We start from the raw sequence: 18136 nt of genomic DNA on the forward strand, positions 1-18136 counted from the left end.
AATTAGCGAAGATTCAGGCTACGACTGGACTTTCGTGGCCTGACGCTTTGCCTCTAGCATTACTGTCAACTAGGACGACTGTACACTCCCGAATAGGGCTTAGCCCCTATGAAATAGTGTTCGGCCGTCCTGCGAATGTGTGGGGGGTTCCTAGGCCAGGTATATTCGTTGATCTTGAGTATCCGATGTTGATTGACTACTTACATGACTTGACTGCTAAACTGAGGTTAATTCATCAACAGGTTTACGACGCCTTGCCGACGCAAACGGAGGGTCCAGGCCACCAGCTCCAGCCCGGTGATTGGGTAGTCACCCGTAATTTTTCACGCAAGAAGAATCTGGACCCCCGTTTTGTTGGACCTCACCAGGTGCTCCTGGCCACGAGGACTGCCGTCCGTCTTGAGGGGCGGAAGAATTGGGTACATGCTACCCATTGTAAACGAGTCCCTATTCCTTTACCGGCAGACCCGTGGGTGAGGAAAGGCATTGCGTCAATAGAAGCAGAGACATTGCCGGCGTTTGTACCTTTTAGCGACGCACAGCTTGTTGGTGAACACTCAGCGCAGCAGAAAGCCACTGTTGGAACATTGTCAGCAAAAGACTCAAGACCAAATCAACAAACTGATCAGCAGGACGCTGTCTCTTCAACGGATTCTTTGTTTGACGAGCAGACACGTCCCGGGAAACATCGATATTCTTTGCGTTCTCATACTAAGGACAAATAAAATTGTTTCTCTTGCTCTGCTGAAACTGATAACTGCAATATCCTCGTTTCCCCTGATCAACTTTGAACATTCATATCACTGAAATTTGTTTTGTACATATATTAAGCTTCTTCCTTGTATCTTTTTCCTTCCACAGCTGAATTATTGTGCTAAATAAATACATATTGTGTATTGAGGGCCGTAGGGCCGCGCGCGTACTTCCTTCTGGACAGTAGGTCTTGACGCTAGGTTAAAGGCCATCGGTTCCTAGGAACTCCTGGGGATTGACCATTGCTGCACAGAACGAAGTGCGTCAAGAAACGTTGCGGACGGTCGTAGGGAAATGGCATTTTCGAAGCTGAACGATTTGGAAGGAGCTCAGGCGTACAGAGTCAAACTGCAGAAACTCAGTCGTACTAAATGTTTCGTATTTCAATTGTTTGTACTGTTTTTAACTGCTTCTGCATTTTTGGCGGGTGGGGTGTATTATGCTATGTCTTACTTTTTACTTCCTACCCTTACTCCTACTTCTTACCCTAACCTTACTTATACTGCTACTACTGCTTCTCCTCATTCCTTTCATATTTTACCGGAACACGAACAGGCTAGACGTGTAGAATTCCGCAACAATTCCTTTATCCAGCTTCTTCATCAGCATCAGTTAGTGGTTAACACTACTAATTGTTGGGTGTGTGGGTTGATGCCACATACTACGGGTAAGGGAATTCCATATCTGGTGTTACCGTATAGTTCCCAAGGGTCAGCTCGAGCATACCAAACAATGCTTCGAAGCGCACTAGGTTTCCACCCCACTCCAGAACAACGTTCCCCCAAACCTGGTCCTACCTCGTATCAGTGGGTGGTATCGATGGCAATACAGGATTTGGAAGATGAGATCCATGATGCTTTTCTCATCCCTAAGGAAGAGGTACAAGCCTATAGGGTCCTGAGTAGAGGGGAATATAGTATGTTCGCTAATGAAAAGCAGCTTAAAAGCTCGTCTCCAATATGGGTCGTACCCCACACTGGTAATCTTTGTCTCGTGGGTCGTGGTTCGCAAGCCTCACTTGGAGTCAGTGCTTGCACTGAAAGTTACGTTCTGCCAATGTCCCCGACCCCTGTGCTTCTGGCTGCCAAGGGTACGTACTTCATCTGTCATGATCGTGCATATACATGGTTGCCCTCAGACTTCATGGGCTCATGTTTCGTTGCAAATCTGTTGCCTCCGACGTTCACTGTAGATGCCGATTACCATAAGACTAGAGTTGTACGAGGCGTAATTAGCGAAGAAGATACTGCCGGTCAAGAGGCAGGAGACTTTTTCAAGGGTTTCCTCCCGTTTTGGGGACCTATGGTTAATAGTAGGAACCTGAGACACTTGACTCGAGTGGTAGAATCGACAGCTAATGTTACTGCCAGTGCCCTTGGTAATATCACCACAGAACTTCAGGCGGAGAGACTTATGACGTTACAAAATCGTATGGTTTTAGATGTCGTCTTGGCAGATCGCGGTGGGGTATGTAAGGTGATCCATTCGAGCTGTTGCATTTTCATACCTGATAATGCTCCTACTGTCTATCAAGCCATCTCGAAGTTGCATAAGATCTCCGAATCCATACACGTGGATGTAGGGGATTGGACGCTACTCGGTTGGTTTTGGGGCCTGATGTCGACTTGGGGTTGGAAGATTCTGATGATCATCGGGGTTGTGGTAGTGTTCCTGTTCACGTGCTGCCTTTGTGTGCAGTGTGGTCCTGCCTTATGTGGCCTCTGTGCTACAACGTGTATGAGACAACCACCTGTTACCAAGGGGACTCGGTCGGACAGAGCTATGCTACAACGACATCTTGATGGTCTGATGAATATCGAATATGATTCCGACTAGTGCTTGCCTACATGAGGGCAAAAGGAGCGTCTGAGGTTCCGTGACAATTGTAAGTGGTGTTTTCGACTCGCACGAATATGGTCGAGTCTGGTATCTATGAACCGCAAATAACGAGTTTAGTAAGTGTGCACAGTTTCGCTGTGCTAACTTGAACCGTTCGTTTGTTACGTGGGTTTCTCATCTGTACCCACGGGTTCCATCTTAGATACGGCATCCATTTTGTCTCTTGCCCTCAAGTAGTCAGCGAACGGACGCTGTCCGCTTCACGACCCTGGGACTCCCAAGATATTTGCGGAAGACACATGTTCTTTGAAAGTGCCTTTATGACTGTAAGGCAGGTGGCGCCGCTTGAGGCTCATCTTGCCGCACGGACTTATTGTCTCAGCCGTGCATCTCATTAGGCACGTCCCTTTGATGCCTGTATTTCGTGCTTCCCGGCACCTCCCCTTTTACACCCTTTCCAATCTCCCCACTGTCTCCGTCTTCCTCTGCACCTGTCTTTGTTCTTATTTCGATCTACTTTACTGCTGATTGGAATTTGCTAATGGTGGGAAGATGGGTTTTTACAGTTGGGAACCGCCAAATGTTTCCGCACTTATGTTCCGGACCTTATGTGTATCAAAGTGACCAAAGCGACCCCTCTGGGAGCTAGATGTGGGAACTGAGTTGTAAACCTTTGTGTTCAATGTTAGCCTATGGGTAAAAACTGTATAAAAGGAGCGACCCACATAACCAATTTGAAGCAGTCTCCCCGAACTACACTTGATGTACTTCCTGTGATTTCTGTGTTCCCTGCAGTAAATAAACCTTGACTCTTTGACGCCGAAGGAAGTGTCCCGTGTCTCTGTGACTTGTACGCCGGAGCAGGTTACCCACGAAGGTTTCAGGTGTTGTGCCCTGGCACCGCTGGGTCCAAAAGAACCCAGTCCTTCACCTGCCCCTGACTACTACAAAAGGAAAATGAAGAAGATAGATAATATGATCATCTATCCCTTCACATGATATTTGCTTATATAAGGGATGACTTTAGGTGCTTTTTTTATTGATTGAGTGAACAGTGATAGGACACACATGAATGGCAGAGTTGAAAAAAAAATATTAACATAGGTAGTGAGTGGTCCTCGTAATCGCCGGAGGAAGGCACTTGTGACTTGACTTGATAATGTGAACTATACAATATAGATGCACAATATATGCTGTGCTTGCAAACTACTGTTAGTCAAGGGAGTATTCTGAAAAATTACAACTTCTACTTTCCTCGGCTTTGCTACTCTGGCACAGACATGCGGTGTTACATGCTCTTCAAATTAACACTCTTCATCCTTTGACCGTCTACTCTGTCTACTCTACATACATCTATGCTATCTGTCAGGAAGATGCCATCCAGGCATCCATCCATTCAAAGTAAATGTCAATAATTCTTCTTAATGTCTCAACTGGACAAACCTTACTTTTTCTTACCAGAAAACACCCTTTTTATTTTATTTTGTAAACCGCCACCCATGCATCCGTGCTCGACTTGCATTTGAATTTGACCCAAAGGATATTTTGTGCACACATACAGTTTCTGTTTCACCCACCCAGGCAGTCCACTTTTCTTTCTCCTTCCACCCATCCTTGCTTCAACCGGCCATGCATCAGATTCCTACCAGCCACCTCTGCCTGCATTCAAAAACACATATCATTCTTTGCCAGTCATTAATTTAACTCGCTCGTCCTTCCTTACACCCTTCTTTCCCTTTTCGTTCATCCCATCCATAAAGTTCATCTCTGATCTGACTTGGCTTCTCGATAAAACTATCACAGCTGAGTTGAAGTCAAATTTAGAGGAGGCCATTGGTTACTCGTCAACTCCCGCCATTAATGCTATTGCTAATGCGAAGTCAAGGGTGACTGTCTTCTACCTGGTTGAAAAAAATGTAGTTCTAAATTTGTTAGTCTTCTTAACAGTAAAATGTACTTGTACTGTACAACATATACACCCCTGCAGAGAGCCTACTCTGCAATCTCAATAAGTAAGGAATATAATAGCTTACCACTGTCCGCCACTACAGAGGCATCCCCCACAGCAGTTCCTGCTGGCACTGGTGGCACCGCATCCGCCCCTGAAGTGACCACCTCCACGCTGGCCCTGGCATTGGTGGTGGGCTGTGCCGATGGTGTTCCGCCTAGAAAATACATTTCATATTTTTAGATGCCATATACACCACTCCCTATTTTGTCTAGAAATGAATTTTTTTTTTAATACATAAACAAATTTAATTATTTGTGACTCTCTAGTCTAAACTAAAAATTCCCCTTTCGGAAGGGGAGGGTGTTTTTATTTATGCTTAGCCATAACATGCTACGCTTTTTGGCACAACTGATGAATGCTTGCTTTTTAACCCACACCATTTTTCTCATAACAGACAGAAGCTTCCCTTCTACGAACAAGAGCAATATGTTACTCATCATAATCACCACCAGTACTTTAAGTTCCAACCTGGTGAGGGGTCTCCCATAATTAATGTATAAAATCAGCCACTTTTCCGTTTTCAAGAGTTCACAGTTTCTCTTCTATGAAGTTGATTTTAATAAATGTTTTTATATAATGCAAAATTGAAAATAATGTACAGAGTACACACAGAGCTAGTTGTTTTAGTTTTAATAAAGCTTCAAAACGTACATAGACTCTGTGGTTTTTGGTCATGAGTGAGTGAGCGAAAGAGTTTGCAATTTGCAAGCATGATTCCGTGACTCTGAGAGGTTGGGACTCTGACTCCATAGTCTCATGTTCTGGGTTGTATAACCATTGGGGATCATCGCTGCATTCAGAAGCTACATATTGACTCTGACACACTAGCTAGTCAGTAAGGAGATCGGGGGTTCAACCTCTGTTATGACTGAGGTATGTGGAAAATCTAACTGCGCCTATTATCACCAAAGCCCTATTTCTTGTCCATAGTTCTGTATGTGCAGAATAGTCCCTGCAACAGTAGTTGTATGTCCTCCTATCCAATCAAAAAGTAAACTAGTATCTTATTCTTGGTGGCCATTGACATTTTATTGTTGGAAATTGTCAAAGCATAAACATTAAGAAGAATTCAATAGACATTATGGACAACCCAGAGGACTGCACTCAGTGCCTAGAGCTATTGCTGAATAGGAGTTTTGTTTAACACCTTTTGCCAACTGTGCAAGCTTAGCTAGCTACACAGACAGACTAATAATAATAAATAGTAGTAGCACAGAGAGTCATAGTAGAGGCAGGATAAGAATTTAGAAACAGTCAACAAGAAGATGAAAGACGATGTAGGAAAAAATAGAATTATGATGAACGTTTGGAATAAATAGGTGCTGTAAAAGTTAGGGAAGTATAATTATTAATATTAACAGGAAAACTTACTGGGGCCAGGAGTGTAGCCCTCGGCGGACCGGTCCTGGCCTTCCTGGTCTTAGGGCGCCCCCACCGGCAACTGCCACCTCTGTACTCTTGCCCCTGGGAGGAGCTGATGTACATGAAAGAAAGACACAAACATGGATGATTGTTGTCAACGAAATCAAACATTTCAAAAAAACAATAACAAATTATTTTGGGGAAATAAACAACAATTGCACTAAATTTATTGACATATCTGATGTGGTCTACTAGGATATTAGTATTGCTGGATTCGCGGACCGTCTACTTGGAAAGTTATGTAACTCACTAAACCAACTACAAAAAGGTTCTACTAGGACTGGCAGCAGTGAGCAGCACGCAAAGTGACAGACACAGTCCGTCATGATTGCAGACCACTAATAAATGTCCTACTAAATAACAAGTCATAATATACTCAACCTATCAATCCACAACCACTATCTCTCCTTAGTGGCAGGAGTACAAAGGAAGGACTGGTCTTGAGTCTCTAGTCTCTCTATCATTACGCAGTTCTGTAAATAATACATAATCACTCAGGCCAAATGAGCACAAAATTGAAAACAAGTAAGCATAGTAGTACCGCCACTGACTGAGCAGGGGAGCATCGGCAATCACAGAAGCTTTTGAAACATAATTTACCTGCAATGTAATCGGCAGTATTCTTGCTCTTTGGTAAAAACATATTTATGCAATATAACACAGAGCAGAAGAAAACAAAGTAGTTATTAAATAGCTACTAGTACCCACCAAGCCCAGGGATCTCGACACCAAGCAGGTCGAGCAGGTCTTGTTCCCGGGTCAGTATGTCGGACCACTGGTGCGTCACCTGGTTGTAGGTGCACTGGACCCCTGACTCCTGATACATGGCCCGGCACACCTTACCCCATAGCTGGTGATGCTCTTGGAGGCCGTACCCGGTACCGGGCCTGCCGCCTGCTGCGATGGTCTTGGGGAGTTGGTGCTGCAAAAAGAAGGCCAGTGCGGCCACCTCCACCACGCTGAAGATCTCCCTGGGACTTACAGACTTCCACCTTAAATGCCCGCAAGGGAGCCGGCTGCGGGATGCGAGACTCTTACCCTTGGACTTGACGGCTCCCTTTGCCATGGTCCTGAGTTAAAGAAAGGAAAAATAGGAAAGAATAGATAATAAAAAGTACATAAAAGAAAAGAGAGAGCTAAAAAACAAGTAGTTTTTAAAGTAACAAAAAGTAGAAAGAAACACAAAAAACACAAAATATAGATGTACAAAAATAGAGAGATAGATAATGAGTAAAAAAGATTTAACAAAAGTTCAAACAAACAAAGGATTACAAAGATTGAAGCAGGATAGAAAAGGCATGCCCAGAACCATAGCAATGAATGAAAAACAAGATGGCCGCACCCGTTGCAACCACGTGGGTAAGTTTGCGCGAAATTTTCCCCGCGAGCGCGCAAGAACGGACGTGAACACGCAATTGCGCCCAGGAACAGGAAATGCACAACGCGAGCATGCAACTAGCGCCCGGAAACGGAAATACGCAACACGAACAGTGAAAACAAGATGGCCGCACCCATATACGACCGCATGGGAAACTTCGTGGTAGCCGCGGTGAAAAAAAATCCCACGAACTTGCAAAAATAAAAAAATCCGCAATCTCACAAAAGTTTACCTATTTTGCGGACCGTGAGTACGATGCTCAACTGTGGAGATGCCTACGTGACCAAACCACATTCAACATGTCACACTACATGACCACCTACCAGACACAACCACACCCCTTCATGGTCAACCTGGGCTACCCATGCACCCAATACAGATGTTTCATGGCACCACAGCCACACACCAGCTGCACGTGTGCAGATGTGGAAAGCAGCCATGACACATTTGTGGCACTGCCCTGCCCACATGAACCTACCCCAGTATCCCTCAAGTCAGAGTCCCATGACGGTAGGCCTGTGTTGCCCGCTGAGCATCCGGGGCCACTAGCCTTGTGCGACTCGTGTAATTCCCCTTGTAGTTATGACATTGCATTTCTGAGTGCCTAATGACTTTTGGTGTAGTTGCCAGAATCAGCTACTCTCTGCAGGCTGGCTTACACTCACCCCACATACAGCCAGCACAGGTGTCACTGGATAGGTGTACCTGCCATCACATCTGCCGAACCGAATATTGACTCTTTTCTGTATGCACTGTCACAGGTGATCAAGTATATGCACTCTGCCCTTGGATGATGACACCCCTCCGAGATCCGGCCGCACCCACCCAGAGGCAGTACAATGTGGCCCACATACGCACCTGGGGCATCGTTGAATGTACATTTGGCATGTTGAAGTCAAGTTTCAGGTGCCTGGATGGCACAGGTGGGAAGCTCCTGTACAGCTGGGACATTGTGTGCAAGCTGATTGTTGCATGTTGTGTGTTGCATAACATCGGCGTTTGCACCAGGGCCCCATTGATCTCAGTTCCAGAGGTACTGACCGATGATGGTGGTGATGAGGCAGGTGGGCCACATACCACTGCAGCAGGGGCAGGAATGGCCGTAGGAACACCATCATTGACACTTGCTTCGCATGAGCATGTCACATTGTGACCGTCCATGGCAATCATGCAACAGTAGAAGATGTCCCAATGCACTGCAAGTGTGAATCAAACTTATTTGCAGGTTATAGGTTGTACTTGTAATTGTCATGTTACATTTTCCTGTGATTACAGATGTGATTTGCTGCACCAGTTGTGTCCTGTGTTCAAATGTGGTGGGGGTGCTGTTTGAATCGGGGTGTTGTCAATGTCGGGGTGCACTCCTGCTTACGTGTGTATGCTGCACGGTGGGTGTGTCCCTCCTGCGGCTCGGATTTGTCTGCCACTGGTCTCTTTCATGCAGTGCATGCCTGTCAGTTCTGTTCTTCCACGGTGCTTGGATGTTGTGGTGTACATGTTGTCCCCTGCAGTTGGTCAGGGTGCATCCTTGGTACTCCGCTGTTGATGAATTTTGTTCTGTGGCATCTTCCTTATGCTGTTCTTGTGCTTTTTCCCGCATTGCGCGTGAGAAATGCTGCTCTGGTGCTGGTTGTCTATGTTTTTTTATCGCACTTTTGCCCATCGCAGAATTTTTTGCGTTGGTGTTTGTCTTTTTATCGCCTTTGAGGTGGTTATGTCGCCGGCATTGGCTGTAGTTTCAGCTAACTATCGCATGCTTTCGCCACGTTGTGAATTCCACGTTGACACTGGGTTATTTTCCCACGATAGGCTGCGATGTTGAAAGTTGTGTTAAGCTACTCTTGTGGTAGTTATCACATGTTCTTGTGAATGTACCCCATAGTAAACAAAGAGAACAATGCAATTAACCTCTTCACTGCGGCACGAATTCCACCGCAGTGTTGGACATTCCGATCGCGGGCGTGGTCGTGACGGCTCCCGGCCGTCACGAGCACATGCCCACTGTGACTCATGACGCCCGGGAGCCGTAATGAGCATGGAAGAGGTTAATCAGAACACGAGTGGCTGCTGTTTGCAGTGCTTGGCGTTTGCTGTTTTTTTTTAGTGCACAGTGTAGCTAGGGGTCGAGATATGACACATTTCAGTCTAAAATATCGCTATAAATGCCAGTTTTTCATTATATGTAATTAGGCGTAAGTTTGTGTAATTTCTGAAATTTGGTGTAATTACACGAGAGCAAATTTTGCGAATCTCGTACCCCCATCCCAATTTAAAAACAAGTTCTCACCTCTGGTCTAAGCCAACTCAACTCTTCTTGAATCATACATACAGCCCTTGGAGCTCTGTAATGTGTACCCCACTTTCAGACCTTGATTGGAGCAGGATGAATGCAAATACCATAGTTTACTTTAAAGAAGGTCACGAAATTACGCGGTTGGCAATAGTAAAACAGAGAAAATTAGCAGAAAAATCAACCAAAAACAAACAATCCAGTAAATCTGTTATTTTTTATTCATTGAAGAGAATCAGAGAGTGCAAGAAGTCAGGATAGAATAAAGCGAAGCTAAAGAGCAAAATACTGCATTGTGATATTTGCAATCACTGCTACAACTATCAATGTTTCAGGCACCTGCGTACAACTGTCATAGTAGCTTATTCGGCATAGCACGTCAGGATTGCTCAACATCATTAATATAAAGGACGCTCCCCTCCCTTAATAGGATGCCCGTTTAGTGGTGGTCATTGGAATCGCCATGTACAGAGAAGGAGTTTACGATTCCTTCTGCTGTTCATTCTTACCAAGTGCCAGGTTTGATATAAGCAGCCCATAGTTTTCGCGTCACGCGCCCCCTCCCATCTTCCTTTCTCCCTCGCGCCCCTTAGGGCATTCTGATTGTACAATATCCTGACTGCATCTGACTGTGCTTAGCAGCCATCTCACAATATTTATGGCCCTCCATTGTGCTTTAGTGAGAGCTGCTGCTGCAGATTACTTGTTAGCTTTGTTTGCAGAAGGGAAAGCCCTTGGGGGCATCAGCATTTAGCTGTGGTTTAAAAATTGCTGAAGTGTACCGTTCCACCAGAGTGGGTGGCCTACAAAGCAACTCTCAGAAAAGGCTTTGTGTTTAGGGAGAGAAAGAAAAAAATACACAGTTTTTTGCTATCTATTATTAGACAGTGCTTTTAAGAGATGCAAGTATGAAGGGTTTTTATATTTCTTTTTCAATTCCTAGTGTGGCATGTCTGCCCTGGAATTATCCATTCGTTCTGATATAATTTATTGTTTTTTGACCTCTCGGTCAATTTTTTGCCACTACAATTAATCATGCGGACTTCAGTTGTCCGAAAGGCCGTTTGAAAAAGCTCTTACCCGGAAGAAAAAGAAAGTGACTGAAACAAAGCATTAGTAAAACCAGAGGGGTTAATCCGTGACAAGATAATTTATCCTGGCTCCAGAAATCCCGAAGAAACATTGTTGTAGATTGAGAGGGTGATTAATGGGCTGTTCTAAGTCCATCTTTGACAAATGATTATCAAACTCCATTTGAAAACATAAATAATGGTTTCTCTCTTTCGAAGTAGATAGATGTTGTTATACCACTCGATCCTCGAGTGTGATTTTATTACCAGGACAGCTTATCTGTGGCATTGTAAATCAGATTTTAAGACAAACAGTCTTGCTATGGACATCTAGGGAGGAATGGTGTGTACGATTTCAAAGCTCGCTCTACGCAATGAAATGGCTAAAATAATTCAAGTTTAACAAATATGTTGCTCAAATACAATTACCATAGAATGGAAAAATATATTTCAATTGCAAGTGGATTACCAACATAATATTTTGCACCGTTGTCTGAAATTAATAAATTATTATGATCTTCTAAAAGTGATCGCCTGAGAGCATCTTTTTGCAACCTTTATTGCTCTCGTACAAGTTCCCATGCTGGCAATTTTATTGATTGTGGTAACTCGTTAATATTTCAAAATGCATGCTGTTTTGCAGAAAATGCTTCTATCACAGCTGAAAAAAGAAAAAAGGTCCAGAATTTCAGCGTTGACATTTTCACAAAATTGCAAATAAAAACATGGTATTTGCTCTTACTGATAATTTCTAAAAAACGACATTTTAAATTAGTGATCTAAATCCCAGTGTGATACATGTAGTTCTGAAACGAGTGTTACAATTGGAGCTGATCAAGAGCAATCCAAATCAACCCTACATGGGTGTGCTGCATCTCAACGATTAAAAGAAAAGTACATTGATTTGGCCATGGACGACGAACACAGTAAAGCCAAGAGATGTAATTGCTCAGAAAACATAGTTTTTTGCAGTTTTATATAGCGCGAACTCGACCCGAAGTTATTTAGCACTTTTCATAAGCAGCAGTTACATTACACAAGGTCATATTCCATTTTGTAAGGCAATTGAATTGCCCAGCAGAATCACAGGATGTTGAGCTGATGCTGCGACTCAAACCTGGGGGCATAATACCAAGGGGGGCGATAGGCAATTATCGCCGGATTAGCAGCCATTTTAGGCCGCTAAGCGGCGATAATTCTATCGCTCTATTAGCAAGTGTGGCTAACTGATGTTAGCGACAGCTTTTAGGCGATAGTGAGCGGTTTGGGGCTCCCTTTGCATGTCAGCGATATTTATCGCTAATGACATGCAAAGTGGGCTTACCCAACCTGTTAGCGACTGAAAGCAGTCGCTAACGTCGCTATCGCCTATTAGCAAGGCGGGCGTAGCGATGGAAATATTCCCGCTATCGCCAAAAACTAACGCCTTCTCAGACCAGTTCTTAGCCACGTTATCCAATGGGAGGTGGATAACATGGCTAAGAGCATTTTGTCGCTAATGCGTGAATATCGCTGTATTCTCAGCGATATTCACGCTATCGCCAGAAAAATTATCGCTTTGGAGATAAACTTTGCTAATAGCAAGTTATCTCAGCGATAATTTCCGGCGATGCTTAGCGATAAAGAAATCGTTGCAAAGCCTAGTTAGCGATAAATATCACTACTCGTTGGTAATATGCCCCCTGGTTCCCCACTTCAAAGCCACCGCCATATATGGCTGTAACACCAATTGAAATAAGCAAGATTGCCTCATCACATCTACTCCTTTATCATTCTTGACCTTAATTGGGGTTTATATTTAGTTGCAAAAAACAACAGATGCTAAAGAAAGAGGCATTTGGAATAGGCCTCCACATAACCCTAGCTGCCATAAAGTGTGAGGCCTCACATCTGTCTGTCTTTCTACAGTCAGTAAAACGGGGTCTTGAATGTTGCACGGTAATACTGATAATTTAATGGTAAAATGAACGAAGCTAAGTGACTAAACGTTACTGGGCTCGATGGTCTACCTCAAGGTGATGTTGGAAATCTCAAGACTGTACTGGACTCCATCAAAGGCATAGGAGCATGGAAGGAACTTTTTGATGGAGGTGACATCTCTTTACACCTGTAAGTGGTTGGCTTTGTCAGGGCGACAGAAAGCCAGTGAACCCACAAAAACAAAGGTAGAATTAATTGAAGATGAGAGTTACATAAATAAGGGAATGACCTAATTCTTTGGAGATGGACATAAGTTAGGGGCAACCACTATCTATGGAGGAGCCCTGGTGATTATGCAGAGATATGAGACCAACGTCAAGGTTCCAATGTAAATTAAAAGTGATGGCTGCATGGCAATGATGCAATAACTTCATGCTTCTGGGGGACACAGTGAGCAGTGAATACCGTGAGGGTCAGACAGAAGGGAGCTCCCTCAGTCATGGAAGAAGTGGCAACAGCATGAGATTACCTCATTGATCTGATGATTATATAGCCAAGGTGAAATGTCATAGTGATGACATTTGCATAACATCTGTTATACGATTTGGCCTTTTTTTTTTTTTTTTTTCTAGTTTGCAAAATGCTGGCACCTGAAAGGCTAGTTGGAGTAAAAACGGTCTAGTGCAAAATTGTGAAACTGTGGCCGTTATCTATTTTCTTCTCAACGAGTTCATTGTGTGGTGTTATTGAAGCAAGCCATTAACTCAGTAACTTATTGCACGGACTGCCTTGTATGTACAAAGCTGTATATCAGTTCCACCTGGTGGTAATATTCCCTACCTGGTTTAGCTTTTATTCAATGATGCCAGAGACCCTCACTGTTGAAAGTGAATAAGGTGTGGATCATGGAGTGGGATTAGAGTAACAAACAAACAGATTTTTTGATGTACCTTTATTTACTACAAATTAGCTTTAGAATATTTGTACTTTATCACTTGAATAGCCTCACTGGAAAATTTTAAGCCATTGAGAAAACACTAACATTTACCCTACTGTTTTTTCTGTTATCGAGCACGTTTTATAGTTCTTGTGGATGGTAATTCTGGTTGTCCATTTAGTGTAACAGATAACATGGGGTGCTGAAAGAAGGTTCTTGACCATCATGTTTGGATATCAATTGGAAATCATCCAAAACAAATGCATTCTACTGGTGGAAAACATGTCTAGAAACCTGCAGAGTGTACACATCATTTTCAGCAATAATCCCAGTATTCTTACCTTTACAAATTAATGACCTAAGATGGACACACTAGTAAAAATATGTCTTCCAACTGGACTAATTAGATTATTGATCCTTAGTTGCAAAACAGACCCATGCAGGCCCCTTCTAGTCACTGCATTTCTTCTGGTTTAATCAGACAATGAATTATAGGTTTTAATCGTGAGCATCTCCGTTATTTTCCTTTTATCATGGGAATAACCATTACCATTTAGCCTGACAGGTGGGAAAATTAGGTAGTCAGGAGGCATACACCCCCAAAAGGCTAGCCACACTTTAGGGTTGTCTAGGAGGTCTGAACGGTCAAGGAAGGGGCCCGTATTGTTGATAGACCCTGAAATAGAGGTCTGTGGGTAGACATTTGATGTACAACCACAGGATGTTGTCATCTCTGGGGTGGGTTAGCCACAGGGACCAGTAGCCCTTTGGCCAAGGCCCTCACACTCTTAAAGCCCAATAAACTAGAGTTTAAGGAGCTCTCCTAGCGCTAGAAACTCAGTTCTGAGTTTGAATCTAAGAAGAAGCACAAAGAAGACTTCAAGAGATTGCAGGATTCGGAAAAGTCCTATTCTGTAATTGAGAGGAAAGATCTAGCATGTTGGTGAGGAACCAGGCCTTTTAAATATTTCCTGGGGGTTTACATATAAAAGTAATGCTAACCATACTTGTGCATTTGTTTAAAGGTGGCAGGGGTCTTGAAGGAGTGCCACCTAGGATTTCCAGGTGGATGTTATCTGCCCTAGAATTCAGTTTTGAGATAGAGTACTTGAAGGGGTTGAGAAACGTGGTGACATATTGCCTATTCAGACTACTTATTAAGGAGATTATTGGGGACGACTAAGTTGATGTGAGTGACACGTGTGATAGTCAGGAGGGTATAGCATTGAAAAAAGTATCCCCGGAGTTTCACCAACTTAGTGCTCAGTTGAGAATGCTGAGTTCAGGCAAAACTCTGACACCGCAGCGCAGTGGAGTTAGTGGCCCCTCCGCCCTCCCTAATTTAATTATAACTAAAAAAAAGGCACTTGCCTGCAGTGGCTTCTCCGGGCTGCCCTCCTCCTTACCATGGTCTCTCTCTCCTCCTCGTCCTCGCCGTCCTTGTCCATGCAAAGGGAGGGTGGTGGGGGGTGGAGCAGAGTTCCACTGAGTATTTTTCCAACTCTGTGGAACTCTGCATAGTGGCACTCTGCCAACTCCACCTGGGTTTAGATAAAAGAAGAATGGGGTATTGCAATGGATGAAGATTTGGTGTTGAAGATAGTGAAAGAGAATGTAAAGCATGGGTGGACTAAATAGCTGCATCAAGATATCCAGGTAGAGGACTATTGAGGCATCAAGGAGGAATTAAGCATCCTCAATGATAAGGTGATGAGAAGGAATCACATTATTCCTCCTGTAGGTCTCCTTGAGCATATTTTTCAATTGGCACATGAGGGGCATCCTGATAGGAAAATGACCAAGAGGCAGATAAGACAGACATATTGGTGGCCAAAACTCGATAGTATGGTAGAATAGGTGGTGAGACATTGCTGTGCTTACTCTAACACTGATAAGGTAAAAACAGTGAGACAACCCACGTTGAAGTGTGTTGAGATATCTGGAAGACCTTTGGAGGAGTTGGCTAAAGATTTTCTTGGTCCTTTAAATAAACTGGGAAGAGAGTGTAAGTTCATAATGATACTTGCTAATTATCACACTAAAGGCCAGATGTAGGTGGCTAAATACCGGTCGGTAGCGCCAAAAGTCGTTAAATTTCTGTGTTACCGACCTGTATTTAGCCATGCGCGATGTAGGTAATACCAAACACCATCGCAAATAAGGAATCGGTAAAAATAAGGGAAACCAGTTACCGATTCCTTATTTAGCAATTGGCAGACACCGAAACCCCTAAATACCGAATCAGTAAATAAGAAATCGTTAAATAAATGCAAATGCGATGTACAAAGAATCGGTAAAACCGAATTTCCGAAAATTCGGTATTTAAGAGTCACTAATTACCACTGACTCAAAGCAGGTGGTAATCAAGTGCACTGCATTTAAACAGCCCCAAAATGCAACATTGTGAACACAATGGCGGCCCTCTACGTAATAGCAAGTCGGCTATGTTTGCGAGCAGCAGGACTGAGCATCTGGAGACGGGAGGAGCGTGTGTACAGACTGCGTATTACACTGTTCCAAATGACTGAGGCAGAAATACATGAGAGGTACAGGCTACACCCCCAAACCATCCTAGACCTAATACGGGACCTGCACCCACTCCTGGGGCATCAGACACCAAGGGCAGACGCCATACCAACACATGTCCAGGTGCTCTGCAGCCTGCATCTACTTACATCAAGAAGTTACCTGGGGGTGATAGCTTTGGCAGGTGGTGTGTCACAGAGTTGCCTGTCCCATTTCTTCAACTACTTCATGGATGCCATGATGCAGAGAATGCATCACTACGTATGCCATCCCAGCACACAGGTGGAACTGCAGAAGACAAAGCTGGATTTCTACCAGAAGGCACAGTTCCCACATGTATTAGGGTGCATTGATTGGACCCACATACCAATCTGCCCACCTGCAGCTACAGAATACATATACTGGAATCGCAAATTCATGCATTCCATCAACGTGCAGGTGATATGTGATGCGGACAACATCATCACTGACATCGTGGCAAAATTTCCAGGGAGTACCCATGACTTCTACATATTCAGGAACAGTGGGATCTACACACGTATGGCTGGTTGTGAATTTGGAGAAGGATACCTGCTTGGTAAATCAATGCGACACACCCTGATGTATACCTTGGATAAATGTGTTGGTGACTCTCATTAATGGCACTTCCTTTCCCGTTTAGGTGACAGCGCATATGCCGTGCGGGCATTTATCCTAACTCCATACCTCAACCCTTCCACCCCAAGTGTATCCTCTCTGTCCTGGGTGCCTTTCCTTTGCTCCCCTCTGCTGCCCCGCGCAATGGTTCACCTGTGAAGACAGAATGTATATTTGCTCACTTATCTGGCAACATTTGCATAGTTATATATGAAGTGCCTGTCAATCACACTGTCTGTCCTCTGCTTGCTAATTACTGATGTGTGTCACATGCCTTTGGTTTCAGTGGACTGACTGTTCTGATATGTGTTACTTCTGACTACATCTCCCATAATGCATTGCATGTTTTAAGTAAAACATGTACTGGAGTGGGATTCACAATTCCTCATTGGGGATTGCGGGTAGGGAGTGGAGGGCACAGCATGCAGTGAATGCATCTTACCTTGTTTATTGGCAGCTCTGGTAGAGCTGCCTGCATCCCCAATTCCACTCACACTCTCCGGCTGGAGGGTGGACTCAACCAGGAGATTCAGGGCAGTTGGTGCAGGTGCTGTGTTTCTACCTCCACCTGTTAGGTTGGCTTGCTTCTTCCTCTCTGCCAGCCTCTCCTTAGCACGCTTCCTCAGGTCATACCATAGTTTTTTTAGTTTGTCAGTGGAGCACTGGGTAACTCCAATGCCATTGATTTTTTCTTGTATGACCAGCCAAATCTGCCTTTTCTGGGATTCAGGCACGTGCAGAGACTGTTTACCAAAAAGTTTATCGTGGTCCTTTGTGACATCCTCAATAAGGACCTCCAGTTCCCTCTCACTGAATTTATCCTTCCTTTTTCTTTCAGCTGCCTCATTCTCCCTCTCCTGGTTGGCCATGTTGCTCAGTTTTGTCAGCAAATATTCAGTAGAGTTGCTCCTGGCTTGTTTGCTCTGCTCCCTGCCCCACAAACAGCTCCAGGATCAGTGCAGCTGCATGGGTTTGGCCACTTCCTTGTTGGGAGATAATGAGGATGCAATGGATTGGCTGATTCGACAATTACCGATTTTTTAAATTACTGAATCGCTAATAACGGTGATAACAAATTATTAGCGCTTATTACCGAATCGGTAATTTTTACCGATTTATTACGTACATCTGGAATACCGAGTTCTTAATAGCGAATCAGTAAAATTCGCTATTACGGACTCGGTATTTCAAAATTACCTACATCTGGCCCTAAGGGGTTTATGATAAAACAATGAGTAGTATCAATACCGAAAGTGTGATAGATTATCCGGAGGAGGTTTTCTTGGAAGAAGGTGTACCGAAAACTATTGTTTCTGATAATGGGGTTCAATTTGTATCCTGTGAGATGAAAAAT

Source organism: Lissotriton vulgaris, chromosome 7 (assembly GCF_964263255.1).
Source record: "Lissotriton vulgaris chromosome 7, aLisVul1.2, whole genome shotgun sequence".
In the NCBI taxonomy this organism is placed as follows: Eukaryota; Metazoa; Chordata; class Amphibia; order Caudata; family Salamandridae; genus Lissotriton; species Lissotriton vulgaris.